This window comes from Gossypium arboreum, chromosome 3 (genome assembly GCF_025698485.1).
Source record: "Gossypium arboreum isolate Shixiya-1 chromosome 3, ASM2569848v2, whole genome shotgun sequence".
Lineage (NCBI taxonomy): Eukaryota > Viridiplantae > Streptophyta > Magnoliopsida > Malvales > Malvaceae > Gossypium > Gossypium arboreum.
In genome coordinates, this window is record NC_069072.1 from 113849796 (window position 1) to 113868663 (window position 18868).

General features: G+C 32.3%; 1 long non-coding RNA gene and 1 pseudogene across 1 annotated transcript; both read right to left on the reverse strand.

Moving 5' to 3' along the window:
- Positions 1-1965: 1965 nt before the first annotated feature.
- LOC128290379 (uncharacterized) lies at positions 1966-3605 on the reverse strand. Its single transcript, XR_008280189.1, has 2 exons — positions 3522-3605; positions 1966-2213 (listed from the first exon to the last, which is right to left on the reverse strand). It is a non-coding gene; the product is annotated as an uncharacterized LOC128290379 (long non-coding RNA).
- Positions 3606-9735: 6130 nt separating this feature from the next.
- On the reverse strand, positions 9736-13219 carry LOC108485486 (protein DCL homolog, chloroplastic-like; annotated as a pseudogene).
- Between the last annotated feature and the right edge of the window lie 5649 nt (positions 13220-18868).

Below are 18868 nucleotides of genomic sequence, written 5' to 3' on the forward strand. Positions count from 1 at the left end.
ATGGTTGCCGTATGTATGTGTTAGATTGAGAAGTAAATTTGTTTGATTTAGCTCAAGAGCAAAGGGAACTAGATTGGATAAAGGAAAGGAGAAAGCAAACGAGTAGCCGATTTGGAACCGTTCTACCCCAAACAAGGTAAGTCATTAAGCACGATTTGATATTGCTTAAATGATTGTAAAATTTATGCAATTGTGTTTAATGGGATGATATATATATATATAAATGAAAATGTATGTGTATGGAGTGATGACATTTGTTGAATGTAAAAGAAATAGTGAAATGTGTAGAAAGTTTGCTTTCGGCACTAAGTGTGCGGGCAATACGTGTGTACGGTGACGAGATCGGCACTAAGTGTGCGTGCTGGAAATATATGGCACTAAGTGTGCGTGCTGGAAATATAAGGCACTAAGTGTGCATGCTGGAAAAATATGACACTATGTGTGCAAGTTGGAAAAATACTGACCGGGGTGTGCGAGCTCGGAGGGTATGGCACTCGTGTGCGGGCTTAAATTACGTGGCACTAAGTGTGCGAAATCGAGTAGTAAGCACTGTGTGTGCGTACTCTATATATATGGAGGGTGTGTCTCCATTGAATTGAGTATGGACAGCGGATAGGGTAAGTACCTCGAGCTCATGACGAATAGAGAATACGTTCATGCTTGGGGTTGAACTTGATAAGCCTTAAATCTATGTGATGATTGAAATTGTATGGTTGTGCTGGAAAATGAGTTAATGTGTAAAAATGCTTGATTATCTTGTTGTGTAAAATATGAAATGTGGATGTATGATTTGGTACGAGATTGGACCGAAAGGTCCGAGGTATTAAGGTATAGATTCGATATGGATGAGTACCTAGCCTCGTTTGTTGTACATGTTGTAGTAACTTTATCAGTGGATTGATGAATGCTTATGAATTACTGAGTTGTAAACTCACTCGGTGTTTTTCTTGTCACCCATTTTAGGTCTCTCGGACTCGTATTGTTTGCGTGATCGGGACCGTCGCTGAAGTCATCACAACGGCTGAAATCTTGTGGTATTGTTTTTGTTGTTGAAGAACATTTGGCATGTATAGGCTATTATATTTTGTCGAATTGTGGGTTGTAAACTTTAAGCCATGTGAAAATGGCCTATGTGGTCGCCGAGTGGGATGCTAGAACCTATAGCCACGAGTCTTAGAAACTCTAATTTTGATAAGGTGGCCATAATTTGTGTCATGTATGATGGATGATTAAGGCCAAGGAAAGATTCATGAAATTGGCATAGTCTACTGCAGTAACTGTTGCGGACAGCAGCAGTGAGATGAGATTGAAAAATCACTAAAAATAGTAGAAGTAGAATTAAATAGTTAGTAAATTATGAAATTGAACCTTGATGAATCTATTTTTATATGGACGAAATGAAACGACCATATGAGCAGTATACTGAGAAATATTAAAGTTCTCGTGAGACAGGGCCAGAACGGTTTCTGGGTCCCCTGTCGCGACTTTGAAAATTTTCCATAAATTATCCAGAAAGAATTAGGAGTCATGCCTTATATGTACAGATTCCATTTTGAGTCTAGTTTCATTAGAAACAAACGGCACCAGTATTAAAGCCCTGTACAGAGAGATATCCAAGTTGTAACTCACGAAGGTCAGAGCAGTCGATCCCGGTAACATGGGTGACTTTAACTAATAAACTGTACCAATTGGCCCAACTAAAAATTCTAAAAATAAATCCATGGATGGGTATATGAGTCTAAATTCAGGGAAAATTTACGAAACCAGTTTCCGAGTTTTGAAACTCGAGATATGATTTTTAAGGCGACGGTGACGCAGTTTTCCAGCCTGACTGGTAATGTCAAATTGGTTGGTATTTTGAGAGGATTTGGCCGTTAACCCCTCGTGTCCGACACCGGCGTCGGTCACGAGTTAGGGGTGTTACATGTACCATAACATAACCACCTATATAAGATTTATACCAAGTAAGCAAATAGTATAACAATACCATAACCACACAATGTCTAAAACATGATCACGTATAGCTATTACAAAACATAAACATCATTTCATCAATTTAACCATTACCACAAATATGGTACAATTAAAACTTATACCATTTCACCTATTACATGTCGTATAAGCCAAAAGTAAACGTCCAAAAACTACCAAAAAATATCTGGATATTGTGATCCTTTGAATCGATTTTATCGCCCATCTTCATAAAAATATATCTACAAGGAAATAAGAGAAAAGACTCAAGTAAGCGTAATTGAGCTTAGTAACTTTGACGGTTTAACCAATAAACTTATTGAATAAGCATATCAATTACAGAATATAGGAAATAAACCAAAATCCTATCAACCACAATCAAGTCACATGTGAGTTTTATACTTAAATGCAAATGATACAATCTAATCAATTACATTATACCATTGAGTATATGCTCGATAAACGTTATAACAGATTTAGATACATGATTAACCATCCAGAACACACAAAATCGCTCAAATGAGTTAATCCTCCGAGAACACACCTAGGCATCAAGTGCCAAGCCTGTAGGCTAACATCCCTTCGGAACACACTTCGGCACTGAGTGCCAAGCCCGAAGGCTTTACATCTATCCCCATAAACACACTTCGGCATTGAGTGCCAAGCACGAAGGCTTTACATCCGCCCCTAGAAACACACCTAGATTACTGTAATATAACACGATTGCCCTCAACAAATGCTAAACTTCGGTATATTCAGTAAACAAGAATAAATCTAAAATCATCATCTCCACACCAATCAATCCCATACAATGCGCGATATAACCTATTGGCATGCCAACCGTATATTATCCTACGTTCATCGGCTCAATTATTTATCGAATATCAACACTTAATATAATTACTTTCTCAAATCAATCCACTTAACACAATTCAACACTCTCAAGACATTTAACAATTTCAATTCATAAATAATAAAATATTTAGATTATACAAAATTAAACCGTACGAACTTAATAGGGCTAGATTGTAGAAACAACAAAAGTTCAAGGACTATTCCGCAACTTTTCCTTTTCCTCAGTTATCTACTTGTTCTTAATCTATAATATAGTTTATTTCAATTATTAGCCTCAATTTCATATATTATTCAATTTAATACATATGACTTCTTATGTACAATTCTACACTTTATTCAAATAGGTCCCTAGTCTAAAACAACATTATTTTCACATAATTAAACTTTATATCTATTAAAATGAATTTATAACTATCCCAAATTTCTTCACACGCTAAAAATTTAAAAGAAAATAATGTATAATGTAATTTATTCAAATAAATCCCTAAACTTAAAATCATGAAAATTTTCTTAACAAAATCTTTCTATTTAATATCCAAACATTATCTTTATCACTTCATAAACACACTAAAACCACCAATGACATCTTCCAAAGTATTTAACAGTTTCACAATTTAACCCTTAAGCTAGCTAAGTTAAGTTAAAACGATCCCAAAAAGATAAAATTCATGAAAAATGGATGGAAATATACTTACATGCAAAGATCTAAAATGCCGAATACTCAAGCTTAGACAATGACTCTTCTCTTCTTCTGTTTTCGGCCAAGAACAAAGAAGGATGATGAAATTTGTTTGTTTTTACTTAAATGTTATTTTAATTTCCAATTACTAATTTACCCTTTTAATAATAACTTAATAACTAACCAAATTGAGTCCATATTTGTCCACTAACATCTTATATGGTTTATTTACTATACAAGTCCACTCATTCACATTTAATAACTATTTAACACCTTTTACTATTGAAACTAACTTTTCAAGCTTTTACAATTTAATCCTTTTTAATTAATTAACTATCTAACCAATAAAATTTCTTAACCAAAATTTAATAAGACATTAATGACCTTGTAAGTATTAAATAATCAATACTTATGGACAGACACATCGAAATTATGGTCCCAAAACCACTGTTTCTGACACCATTGAATTAATACTTATGACACAATGGGCTGTTACAACATTTCATTCTGAATTATTTCGAGTTTAGTTTCATTTCATGTTTAAATTAAGTTGAGTTTTTATTTTTTTATTTTTTTGTATGTAAGCCCAAAATGATAAAAAATTAAAATAATTCAAATTTGGAAACATCAAAACTTGTTTAGATCCAACACTAACTTGAGTTTGGACTAAAATTCAAATATTAATTTTGCAAATAACATATTTAACTTTAGGTTTTTTTTTAAATGTTGAATAAATAACTAAATCTTACAAAAACGAACCCCATGAAAATCAACTAATTAAGATGTGAATCCCAAAATTATTCCATCTTGAATTCATAGAAAATAATTTTATAATTAAAATATAATAAAAAGACAGCCTTAAAAAGCCAACACCAATGGTTTCAACACTTTAAAAGACCACTAATACATCGCCGAGGCTTGAGGTTTTCAAAAATAATTTTATAATTAAAATATAATAAAAAATACAATCTTAAAAAGTCAACTTTATTGGCTGCGAATGGGTAAGATTACTAATACGTGGTAGAGGTTTTCAGAAATAAGTTTAAATGCTAAAATAAAAGGAAAATCTTAATATATAAATTTGAATTTTTATTCAATTTTTAAGTGAGAGAAAATCAATGGAAAAAAAGGATTGTTCTCCACATGTTATTAAAACTTCATGGTTCACTGCTCATATCAATTTAACCTGTAATGGTAACAAGCTATATCAAGTTTCAGGTTTATAAATGGAATCGCACCACTAAAGATTCATACTAATAAGTTAAAATATGTTATAATTCTTTGTATTCTTTAAAATTTAAATTCTCTAAAATTATCATCAAAATTTGTAGTCTTCAACTCAACTTTAAATGGAGACTAAATCCTACTAAATGTTGACAACTCAACTTCATATTAGATTATTGTTATAAGGAAATGTCCCATAGTAAAAGTAGAAAGAATTTATGATTAATATTGTACAAAATAATATTATTGGAATGTAAGATTACTTAAAGGATGTTTAGTTCACGTAATCTCTCGTTACCATGATAATAAGAATCTTGTTATATGTTAAATAATCTTAAATTCTGATAATCCTATTACCAAAAATAATCTTATATCTTGTGAACCAAACACCTCATTAGTATATTATTGGTATGCCTCATTATCTTGTTTAGTTAATTTTATTGGAATGCAATATTTTATTTTTTATTAACGGAATATAAAATTATTTAAAAGTACATTGTAGTAAACTTTCTTTGATCATAAATATGGATGAAAAAGATATTAATTAAGAGTGAAAATTAACTATGATAATAATGAGTTAAGATAATGTAATTGATATGTTAGGTGAGAGAATATATAAAATGTTTGAAGAGTTTAAAGTAACGAAGAATGTGGTAAAATTGTAGCAAATATTACCTTGGAGTAATATAAAGCTATCTAAAAAAATAAGTGCTAATCTCATAATACTAATTTAAGCTAATTTTGTTGGTTGAAACTAATACATTCTATGCACCTTTGACCCAAACTATGAATACTACCCATATTTAATTCTCTTCTCAAATGAAAGGAAGAAGACATGTTGAAGTAAGTAATGGCTTCCACTTTCTCTTATCTTATTTCATTTTCTTTGTGTGAAGTAAAAAATGGTGGAGTGGGAGAAAACAATCACTTGAAGCCCAAAAACACAAAACACAAAAATGTAAAGCAAAGGCAGAGTTGTCACCCTCTGTTTTCCAAAAATTTCAACGCACTTTATGCCCTGTCTTACGCTACATGAATCATGAATCCCTTCTTTTTTCAACAAACTGATAAAAGAGTCTCCCTCAAAAGCCTTTGCATGCCTATGGAGTACATCCGCAATACTTTCGTGGTTGAGTTACTATTGCGAGTTAACTTAATAAAAGATTGAATTTTTCTTCGTATTCTTTATATCTATTTTTCAATCATGTTCGGGGTTCATGATTATCCCCCTTAACAATGTTATTTCTAAGGTTTGAACCTACGTTCTTTTTTGAAAGTACAATATGCTGCACCTAACACTTGTTGGTTACAAGATTAACTATTAATATAGTGCTGTTTTCATATTTTATTATTTTTAAATCAATGTTTAAATAAAACAAATAAAAATGCAATGTTTAAAGTTTGAATCCAAACCCTAAAGAGAGGTTAATATAAACAATTCACCGCTTTACTTATAATTCAATTTTGATTAGTTTTATATACATATAGTTTAAATATTAATTTTTCATCCACTCGCATGGTAGATGTAACAAAATCTAATTGTTGTTATGAATAAGTATTTAGTATATCAACAATGATAATTTTTAACTCTACAAATAGAGTTAAGATTTTATCACGTACCCTTAAATTGTATTTAATAAATAAATACAAAATGTGAGAAAGTTTGAAGTAAAAAATTTCATAACTATACTAAATAATAATAATTAATAAATTGCTTTTTGAGCAGGCATTTAATGCCATCGTCCAAAAACACATTAGAACGTTCAAAATAAGTAATGTTGATTGGGGATAGAAGAAAAAATTAAAACCTTACATTCATTTTCTGTATTTTCTTTATGTTTCTTCGACACTATGAAAAACAGCAGCATTGAAACACGTTTAATTCTTTTTTTCTTTTCAATTAAATTTAAAATCGAGTTGGAATGAAAAAATCACATAATGAAGTGGAAAAGTTGACTGAAAAATAAATCTAGTGTACTAGATAAAATTAAAAAAAAGATAACTATTTTCTACCTAATGCATAAAAATTAATCATTTTAAATTAGGATGATGATAAAAGAAAAGAAAATGAGGAGTAATATATATTACTTTAAAATTATATAATTTTAGAAATTTATTTTCTTTCCTCTTATTTTTAACTCTACCAAGTAATGCTTGAGAAACAATTTTAGGTATTTTATGTGTTAAAGTCCCAACAATTTATCAACTCCATCTCCAAAAATACATATAGACAAAGATGTATTTTTGTCTTTATATGATGGGAATCCATTGCTTTAGGCGGTATTGTTGAAGGAGAAGACGCATGTACAGGTTTTGCACCTCTCATACGTTGCTTTCTTTGCTTTGCTTTTGTCCTACTCCTACTACGACTTCTTTACGGGCTCGACCTCCGAGGAATTAAGCTACTGATTTAAGAGAAGAAAAATAAAAGGTAAAAAGAGTGAGTGGTAGTGGGTTAGTGCAAGCAGGTGAGGGTAAGACACAAATAGAAGGAAAGTGGTTGAAATAATGGAGCTTGTGTTGGTCTCCACCCCCCACACTTACTACGTATAAATGGAGCAATACTTTTACCATATACCATATTAAGGATTTTGGAAGAATTTTATGATTAATTTATCATGTTTTACTTTCTTTCTTCTTTTTTTTTTTAAATTCCAATCAAACATTTAAATTTTTTTTTCGTTTTCTTTTGGACCAATATTTCTAGAAGAGTGGTCAAAAGTCAGACAAGACCACACCAAACTTAAAAAATAAATGATAAATTAAAATAATTTTTTTATAAAATTAAAAAATCTTCGGTCCCTCAGTCTCAAATAAAATGCATTTCTGGACGAAAACTATACTGATAAGACCAGGCTGAGTATCACATAATTCACGGCTTTTTAATGGAAAATCTTTGATCCTCTTCCCCAAGATAGTGTTGGAGCAAATTATACAAACAGGGGGAGCAATTGATTTTGTTCATCCAGCTGTGCAGTGGACCCTCCTACAGTAGTTGCCGGTCCACCCACTGACCATAAGACTAGTCTGAGTCTAATCATCATGCTTGTCTCCTAATCATGATTCAACGTATAGCTTTGCATTCCACTCAACCATACATCATGGTACTTAGTACACTTAAATCATTCACATTACAAATCCACCAAGTACCATATCTGTACAAGACGCAAAAACATGGGAGTCATTTCGCAAACTGTAATTACCAATAGCATTACAGTCCATTACTTTTTTTTAGGGTAAATGCTCAAATGCAACATCTTAATCTTTATACAAGTGCTCTAAGGTTAAATCTTTTAAAATTATCAAATAAGTTTTTAATTTTTTGAAAAGTGCTCAAATAAGAATCAAACTTTTTCAAAAAAGAGTTCAAATTAGGGCTTCTCAAATGTAGTATATCAAATTTTAAATTATGTTTTGATACTTTCTTTTCTTTCAAGTAATATTTGATTTAAGTATTATATGTTTTATTCTAAAGACATTAGCACTTACCTAATTTTTTTCTACAAATTGGACTGAAGTGCGTGAAAACTTTTATTTGAACACTTCTATAAAGGGTAGGCTCTTGTTTGGCTATTTTGAAAGGTTTGACTCTTCTGTGAAGAACCTATAAACGATTGAGTCCTAATTCTAGCATTTACCACTTTTCTTATTAACAGAAATTTCCTTCAAACTCTTAGTCATTGCCAACTCTATTGCTAATCAGGACCCAGTTCCACATTTGGAGAGGAGATAGGACTATGTTCCTTCCAAAGCCCACCTTCAATTTCATATCAAGGCATTGATAATACAATTGCAAATAGAGAAAGACAGCGCAAAGTTGAAACTATTGAATAAAATGCCGCATTCTATACATCAGAAACCTAACTTGAGGTACTTCAAATATTCAAAAGCTATAGCACATGCTATACTTGACTACAGGGATTTTTATTTTCTTGTTTCAACTGTGGGAGATTTGACCATCCAAAACACCTACATGTAAAGAGAGAAAATGTGTCTTTTGTCTTTTATAACAACTCATATACATTCTTGCAAGAGTCAGGGAATGGAGTTATCTACCATTTTGACTAGTAACATCTAACAACTGGACAAGCGGACCAACTGAGCTTGACTGCTCTGACTCACATAAATGTTCAGTTTCAGGCCTTCAACCACTAAAGCAGAGTTTGGTGATTGTGCCCATCATCGTAAACAGTACGAAGAACGACCGAACTTGTGTATTGCTGCCTAAGCCCGCAGGCATTCCACTCTGTTGTCTTAAAGTGAACTCATAATCAATCATCCTAAAGTTTATGTAAAGCCCAGACCTAAGTAAAAGGATCTCAAGAAAAGTTTTGTAATCTGATAAACAAATCATTCACAGAGGAGAAAGATGCAAGTCAACAAAGGGCGGCTCTATTCAATTAGCTTTTTCTCTCTGTCCTCATTTATTGCTAACCTGAGTGTAAAGTCTCTTTATCCTCATTTATAGCTAACCTGAGTGTTAGTCAAGAATAATCTATTATATTGAAAATTATAGGTCAGTCACAAAACCTGAGAATCTCAATACCAAAATGAAATATTTAAACATGGGTTGGCACTGGGCAATTCAATATTAGGAAGAGAAAGTCTTAAATGGTAAGAGTACCGTAGAGGCATGAGTACCATAGAGGCTTATACTAAAATTTAGATTGTATTTTGCCCCTCTACTAAAAAACGGACAAATTAATTTCTCTACATTAGATTATAGGGCAAATTGATCCTTATGTTAGAAACTTCATCATTTTTACTGATAAAAACTAAGCCCTATATATCAGTATGAGGTACACATGGCACACTACGTGTCACTCTTCGATTATTCCATCAGGCACAATACAAATGAATGAAATTTTTTAATGCAAAAGACCTATTTGCTCTTTGATTTAATGTATTGGGAGTAATTTGTTCATTTTTTCAGCAGAGGAAGCAAAATGCAATTTCACTCCTAGTCCAAAAGCCTCTATGGTACTTTTGCCAATCTTTAACCTATGTAATTAGAATGATTTGTCTTATTTTAGTACTATAAATTGCCCTCTATTTATGAGGTTACATTGGAAAATATTCATGTAAAATAGGAAACTAAAATTAAGAACTTTGAAGTGAAATACAAAAAACAAAAAACAAAAGAAAAATAAATTCTTCTAATTAGGAATATACTAAGAATAGGTTATTTGTTTTCCTTTCTATACTTAGCAACTTTGGCGTCTTGTGGCCAACTTTTCACATGAAGGCGTCGATGCCTAAAATGCTCTCCAATAAATCTTTCTGCAAGGGATGGGTACTTATCTCGAATGTACGCTCGAAGACACTTATGGTATGAGAAATCTATCCATCCACCATCAGTTCTAACAACAAAGAGACATCTTGTCCATCTAAATTGAGGATGTCGATCGACCTTAAAAGAAGGAGAGTAAGCACATTATTGAAGCCAATAGAAATTTATGTCAAAGACATACATAGAATATATAATGATCCACATATGGAAGGCAACACTGTGCTAACTAAGTTGCATCCAACCACAATAGCTACTAAACATTAAAACCACGTTAATTTCAACAGTAAGAAAAGCCAAATTAACAGGCAGATTAAGAGAAGCAAAACAGCAGATTCAATGCCTCAAAAATAGAGGAAAGAATGCATCAGTCAAAAGGTTCAAATTGTTGATCCATGTCCCAACAATTGCTTACAACCACAAACAGAGATATACATACATGTATGTATCTGTAAGAACACTTTACCACTTATGCTACGTTTGATAGGAGTATTATTTGTTATGCATAGTATATGAGTGAGCCATAAACTCATTAAATTGGTAATGTTCAGCTATTCTCATGACTTATTTTTAGCAAAAATTAATAATTTTCGCTTATTTTGAAAAATTCTTATTTTTTTACAGGAGTTTTTACTCATCTTTCTAATTTCAAATTTAAAATTTTACTAACTATTTTTTATTTTATGTCCAACTATTGTAATACATATGTAATAGATAAGAATTTTCCTCATGTTACTAAATTAGTAACCAAACAAGGCATTAGAATAAAGAAAAGGGAACTGCAATTTGGTTTTTTTTCTTAAATAGATGAGAAAAATTCCAATCTTGATAAAGGAAAAAAACTGGGGTGTTAGTCCAAATTTTAAGTGCAAGGGAAGTCTGAGCAACCTAATTTGTATTGTGTTGGTCAAATGGGTACTTGAGAGAGAGAGGGAGGGAGGGAGAGAGAATGTCATGCTGCCATGTAGGCAAAAGTATGCAAATAAAACATGATGCATGCATTCACCAGTCACTTGAGCAAGAAGGCCAAAAGGAGATTCTTCTCAAGCACAATTTGAGATAACTGGAGATTATATCAGCAAGAAGCAAGGATAAAACGTGACAAATTCATAGAAAAGGAACTAAGGTCCAAAACATGGTAGAACCATGATTGAAACTCAGGGCACCACTTTCCATTCAGTGGGAATGTATTCTTCTAAATCAAGGCTTACCGAGCCAAAAATAAATTAGAAAACCAATGGTTTGTTCTTCTAAATTACACAATTTGCCAGATGCTGCAACAGCAATGAAGGAAAAAAACATTCAACCACAAGGAACAGAGAATGGTAGCTTATCATTTAGTTATTTGAGTAAATTCAAAGCTGTAGGAGAAAATTTTGACAGTAGGACATAAGAAACAATTGAGCTTTGTTCTTTTAAGTTTACAATAGATATTATCCAGATATGAAACCACCAAATTGGTTTACAGAACAGACTTGACTATGGAAATACTTTGAATTTTTTTACCCAGAAGATATGTTTGATTATCTAGCAACTCAAAACAAAACAGTGAAACCCACAATAAAAGGTAATGCCAACAGAAACTCACCATAATAGAATCAAGTCCACATCCAATTTTATCTTCAGAATGTGGATGATAACGAAGAAGCATCTCTACTACAGCTTCCTCATCTGCAACAGTTAATCGTTCCCATCCTTATACCTAAGAATAGGAGAAAAATAATTAGAAGGAAGAATCATTGACGAAGTTGACTAAATATTTAACATTGTTGCACTGTATAGACACAATGGTTCAGCTTATTAACTGCTTCATCCAAAAAGTATCTCAAAAATGTTAGCTTGATTTTCTATTAGTGGTGTAAATCATAGGTTCTATGTCAAAACTTAATTTCATTAGTAATTTTTCTAAATGTAGCTAGCCATAATAACCTCATAAGGGATGTTTAACATATTGAAAATTTAAGACAGTTTAGAGAGTTCCCTTTTTGCTTATTTATTTGGTTTCCCGAATTCTCATAAGATGTAAAAATATCTGCAGCTACGGTCTACCTACTTGATTCTAGCACACGTATAACGCAATGACACAGAAAATTATTCTCTGCAATTTATTGGATGGTGTTCTCTCTCTCCATTACTAATTTGGGTAAAATATAAAATTGGATTATAATGTCTGTACACCCAATGGATACAACATCCCAGTTCTGCTTTCATCTTTCTGTCCTTGATAAGAGAAGATAACCTCGGAGACTGATATAGGAAACTTAGCGGCAGTGTTTTGAATGGCAGGCAAGAACATGGTTAGGCGACATTAAAAAGCTCTTTTGCTGACACCATTAGACTCCACATTCCTACTTAAACAACTTCTTTTAAATACAAACAGGAAGTATAATTTTCATCCAAGCAATAGAAAGCAATGTTTTTGAAAGCATTAGAGATTTATCCACAAGATTGAACAAGTTCCTACTCTAATCGCAAAAGAAGCAACAGTAACGCAACCATGCCAAGCTTGATCATTTGTTAGAAATTAGAGTTAATCAGCATAAATATGGGACTAAACTTTTAAGACATTAGAAATTCAAGTTGCTTTTATTACTTTTGCTTTCTTGTTTAGGGTGAAAGATTAACTATATTGTATTAATTAAGCGATACATATATGAAATCATATCAGTAAAGATTCAAATGTATGATATGTAAATGGAGCCTAAAATAACTGGTGAAAATGACAAGAGCTGTGAGACTGACCTATTAGAGTGAAGAATCTCTCTAGCGAGCGAAATGATAGGCTGGATGTCACGAAGAATCTCTTCCTCCTTATCCTTCCATTTCCTGTAATCAGGATCATCCAACATATGGTACTTCTTCGGGTCCCTCACGCTAGGCACCGCACTACTCTTCTCCGCGGAGGACACCTCCTCTTCGAGCCCAGTCGACTCTGCAGCAGCGCACCAAGGACGACGAGGAGACGATGGGATTCCAGCTGCAAGAAGGTTGTATCGTTGCAGCCGAAGGCGGAGCAGTGGGATGCCTTTACGAAGCAGATGAGCAGCCATGGCTCAAGTGTGGGGGCGTAACTGAGGATCACCTAATTCGTCGCCTTTTTCCTAGGGATCGAGTCGATGCGACGCCGTGTTTCAGGATGTGACCAACTTGGACCGGCTCAAGCCAATTTTTTTTACACACTAGTTTTTGTACCCTTATGTATAATATTTAATTAATTTCTAGAGGAATAATATTACGTTATTACTATTAATATATTACGTATAATATTTTAATTAATAATATGTAAAATTACAAGGTTTTTAAAATATAATAAAAATAGTTCTTATGTTTTAAGGTACAAAATATTTCTTATTAACTTTAAACTGTTTGATATAAAGTAAAAAGATTTTTAAATATTGTTAAAACTTTTCTATGAATTTTTTTTATTTCTTTACAATCTTAGTTATCAATTATTGTTTTAATTTCAAAATTTTATTAGGTATAAATCTATTTTCATAAAAATAATTTAAATTATATTTTTATATTATTAAATATAATAAATCTGTGCATCACATGGGATGCAAATTAGTTTTTAATATGACTAAACTAATTTTACATATTTAAATATTTTAATTTAAAATAGTTAAAAATTCCTAATTTTATTCTAATAATTATTTTTAAATTATTCATTTAAAATATATTTGAAAACAGTAATCATGTTTAAATTATTAATAGTCATGCAATTACTAAACAATGGGAAAATTGTGAATATTTTAATAGATAATTATGATAAACATATCTTATATTATATGAGATTTATGAATTTAGAATGTAAATGAAGTTGAGTTTTAAATATTAAATTATTAATTTAATGGATAATAATAATTTTGATGAATAAATGAATTTTGAACTTAAAATATTTTAAATTTCGAAGGTAAATCTATTAATTATTGGTTTTGCAACCAATTAAATGCAGGAGAAAATCACGAAGGTTTGATTATTGTAGCACTTCAATACTCAGGTTCAAAGGAGGGGAAATTCTAGGGTAAAAAAACCAAAATTTTTTAGGATTAATCAATTTTTTTAAGGACTTGTCAAAATTAATTTTTACCAAAATATCTAAAAATTTATAAAACTATCTAAAATTATTTTAATTAGAAATATTGATATTATAAATATTGGTAAATTCAAGTTTTTTAAGTTGAAGCTCATGATACAACACATAGATAGAAAATTTTAGAAAGGGTGTATAAAAGAGAGGGCAAGCTATGACCAAATTTTGTAGTATATCATCATAAAGGGCTTTTAAGGCTCTATGCTTACTGACAAGTTCTTTTGGGAGTAATTCTCCGTGATACACATTACCATAAACAAATTACTAGACTAGAATCATTTCTAAACTACCAATTTAATCCTTTAAGAACGTCTCTTCCCTGTAATAAACATTTTCAAACTTAAGGGTGACCACCTCTCGATGTACCAATGTCGGGAGTATGAATACTATTATTAAAGATAGGGAATTGAGGCGATGTCTATATTATACGAGTCAGGTTGTAATTTAGTTTACAATGAAGTAGGTGAATACTTTGAGGTTTGCACCTAAGGGAGGCAAGTACTAAATTAATAATAACCTAAACGTAAATAGATCTAACTAGTAATTTAAATAAATTATAGTACGATAAAACAATAAGTAAAAAGAATTGGCTTTTATAAGAAGATAAAAAAAAAAGTTCATAAAGTAATAAAAACTGTAAAACTAATATGTGACTCAATCAAATCTAAGCATGGGTAATTAGCTCACTTTGGTGGTCATAATTAATTCTTATCTCGGGTCTCTACTCAATCAACTAGTCATTACCCTAGAAGGATCTCTCGATTTTTCACTAAACTAACAAGTCGACAATAGCTACTTATCTTTCGATCTCACAATCTAGACTGGTTTGGGGGTAAAGGGTTCACAAATAGATAATATCAATTTTGGGTTAATTCCCACCTAAATGACTTCCTAGGGTTGTCAACCTAGGCTTTAAGTTCTATCCCAAACAGTTAATCTGCTAAGAAACCCTACACAGAAATTAATTAATCACACTTGCTAATCCGTCATAAGAGGATTAGTTCCTCATGGATCCCATAAACAATATAAACTTGATAAAATTAATAAGTATAAAGAATAGATCAAGATAAAAAGTTTAAGAAGAATCTCAAATTATATTTGAGTGAAGTGTAAACCTACAAAGAGTTGTGTTGAATCCACAAATTAGATTCCCCGAAGAACACGAATGAAAATAAACTAGAAAATAAATCCTAAATACAAATGAATACAAAAACAGAAAACTAAACTGAAGGAAAATTTCTAAGTACAGAAAATATGCTTTCTCAATTGTTCAATAAGCCTATTTATAGTGTTAGGGTTGGTTGTTGTCCTTAACCTTAGTTCAGCTGACGTTTCTTCGTTAATTTCCATTATGTGGAACAAAATGCCCTCAGCTTGTAATTGTTTCACATACAAGGCCGACGTCGTGACATCCATGTTGTAACACCCCTCACCCGTATCCAACGTCGGGACAGGGTTCGAGGCGTTAACGGACTTAAACATTCACAACAAAACATAACATATTACCAACCATGCGTGGCAAACAAGCATACGCACATCATCAATATCAAACATAACATAAATAGCTAGATTTATAAGTCAGAATCATTAGCTCACTAAAGACCAATATATTTGGCCAAATTATAATAACACATGTTATAAAACTAGGTCCCTATACATGCCACTCACTTGATAATTCTAGCATATGTGTTTATACTATCAAGGTGTTGGCTTGATAGTGTGATGCTGCCTCCGACGATCTCCAACCCTGAGCTAACCTGACAACACTAAAAGAAATGGAAAGGAGGGGGTAGCTTTACGCTTAGTAAGCTCACATGAAATAATAATAAGCAATTTACTAACATGCTTTCCATAGTAAAACTAACCTAATTGTACATTTACACATGTTTTGGTTAAGCTGCTTTCTTGAGTCATAGTCACTAAATCATTTATATCTAGAGTTACGAAACTCCAAATTAAGATCCGTGAATTGTCCCAGAAACTATACGGAACTCCAAATTAAGATCTGTGAATTGTACCAGAAACTATACTCATATATATTTCCACCATAAAATTTTCAAAATTCTTGGTCCAGCCAATAGGTACAGTTTATTATTCAAAGTCTCCCCTGTTTTGCTGTTTGACAACTTCAACATTTCTTCACTAAAATTTATTTATCTCATAGTACGAGACTTGGATAATGTTCACGTTTGTTTCTATTAAAATTAGACTCATCAAAGATTCTAAGCATATAAATTATAACCCATAATTATTTTTCTACAATTTTTAACAATTTTTCCAAGTCAGAACAGAGGATCTCAAATTCCTTCTAACACTGTCTCACAAAAATTAGAATATCACATAATATACAACTCTTTTGCTCCCCCTGTTTCTTTTATGTGAAAATAGACTCATTAAGATTTAATTCCATAATTTATTTGAAATTTAATTCAACTTACACAAGTTTTGGTGAATTTTCAAAGTCACACAACTGCTGCTGTCCAACATTGTTTTACTACTAAAATTTACTCTTACATAATTTCACTTAATCCATTTTGTCTTATCGAAGTTCACTCAAATATCGAACATATTGCTCAAAATTTTATTAAACATATACCTGCACTTATTCATCATATAATCATGTTCACATGTATTTTTACTTAATCGATTTTCCTGTTGAACTCTTCGGAATAATAACTGATACTCAGTTGCCTGCACATATTTTCACACTTGTAGCCAAAGCTATTTGGTACGTATAGTAGCCTGCACTTAGTATTACACATGTGACCAATTATCCGGTACACGTAGTAGCCTACACTTAGTACTACACACGTGACCTAACCATCTGATACACGTAGTAGCCTGCACTTAGTACTACACATGCGACCAATTATCTGGTACACGTAGTAGCTTGCACTTAGTACTACACACGTGACCTCACAATAGATCATTCGTATCGTTTCTATTCCGGAGGCTCAACCAGGAAATTCCTCACTTTCCAACATGTTACAATTTATTCATAGTCCTTTTTCAATATGCAATTTACAATAAATAATCATTCTATAGGCAGCCACGTTTCATATGATAACAAAATATAATAAAATAAAAAGAATCGATAAATTATTTATGTACAAACTTACCTCGGATCCAGAAATGGCAATTTATCATTCTAGTCCATAACCTTGTATTTCCCCGATTTAAGCCCAAATCTCAATTTCCTTGATTATTAAGCTTGGAAGCTTGGCCAAACCCTAACCATGGCTGCGCTTGGTACATTCTGTTGTAGCAAGAAGAAAGAGACACATTTGGGGTTTAAAATTTTGTCTTTTAATTCATTTTACCCCTAAATGACCAAAATGCCCTTTTTACTATTCTTTCAAATTTTACCCAACTAAGGCCATTTTTGTCCAACAAGTTATACAATGGTTTAATTATCATTTAAGGACACCTCTAACATATAAAACTCAACTTTTTTACTTTTTACAATTTAGTCCTTTTTACTAAATTGAGTGCCCAAACGTAGAAATTTTCGAACAAAATTTTCACGAAATCATTCCGTGAAATCGTAGACCATAAAAATATAATAAAAATGAAATTTTCCTCATCGGATTTGTGGTTCCGAAACCATAGTTTCGACTAAGCCCAAAATCAGGATGTTACACATGTAACACCCCTAACCTATAACTGTAGCCGGAATAGGTTAAGAGGCATTACCGGACTCATAACATAGATCAGAACCATCAAATATCAAATATCCTTCCATTTCAATAAACATAGATCATTCGTATTCACGTGAACTTAAAACGATCGTGCGAAGTTTAAAACATGATTTCAGGATGAATTCGATAACATATGAAAGTTTCAGAACTTATAAAAATATTCAACTTTTAAAAGGTCACACGCCCGTGTGAACAGGCCGTGTGCCTCACACGGTCTTTGACACGCCCGTGTGTCTAAGCCGTGGCAAAACAGGGCACAGCTACTGACTTGCCCACACGGTTACAAGACACACCCATGTGCCTTGGCAGTGGTCAAGTCTGACTTGGGCCACACGGCTAGCCATACGCCCGTGTGCTTTGGCCGTGTTCGGGCTTAACTTACAATTTTAGAGTACCCTAGCGGACACACGACCGTGCAACATAGCCGTGTGTCACACACGGCTGAGACACACGCCTGTGTCTCTGCCCGTGTGGACAAAAATAGGCTATTTGAATAACCAATTTGCCACCCCAAAATGGGTCAACCTACAAGCAAAGAAACAAACATATTTGCTAAACCATTTCAGCCAATATCTATACCAAATCAAACATAATTCATGCTAAAACATTACCAGTCATTTCCATTCTCAATTCATCACTCAATTCATACAAAACTTAAACTAACATCATACCTAACCAAATGATCGATACATCATTCAAACATTTGCTATGAACTTACCAAACTTGCCATTTTTACCATCTCTTTTAACCGACCAAAACATACCAAATTGAACATTGGCATCACATATTATATACCATTATCAAACTATAAGTTCAAACATAAACTAGCCAAATCACATGGCTAAATATATACATCACAAAACATAATCCCACAACTATTAGCCTATACATGCCATACTTCAAAATATACAATTTCAAAATACCAAAATGAGGTTTGATAGTGTGGTGACGATCCTTGATGATCCTTGAGCTTGCAATAGGTTCGATATCTATAAAACAATGCAAACACACAAAAAGTAAGCTTTCAAAAGCTTAGTAAGCTCGTACCAAAAATCATCAAG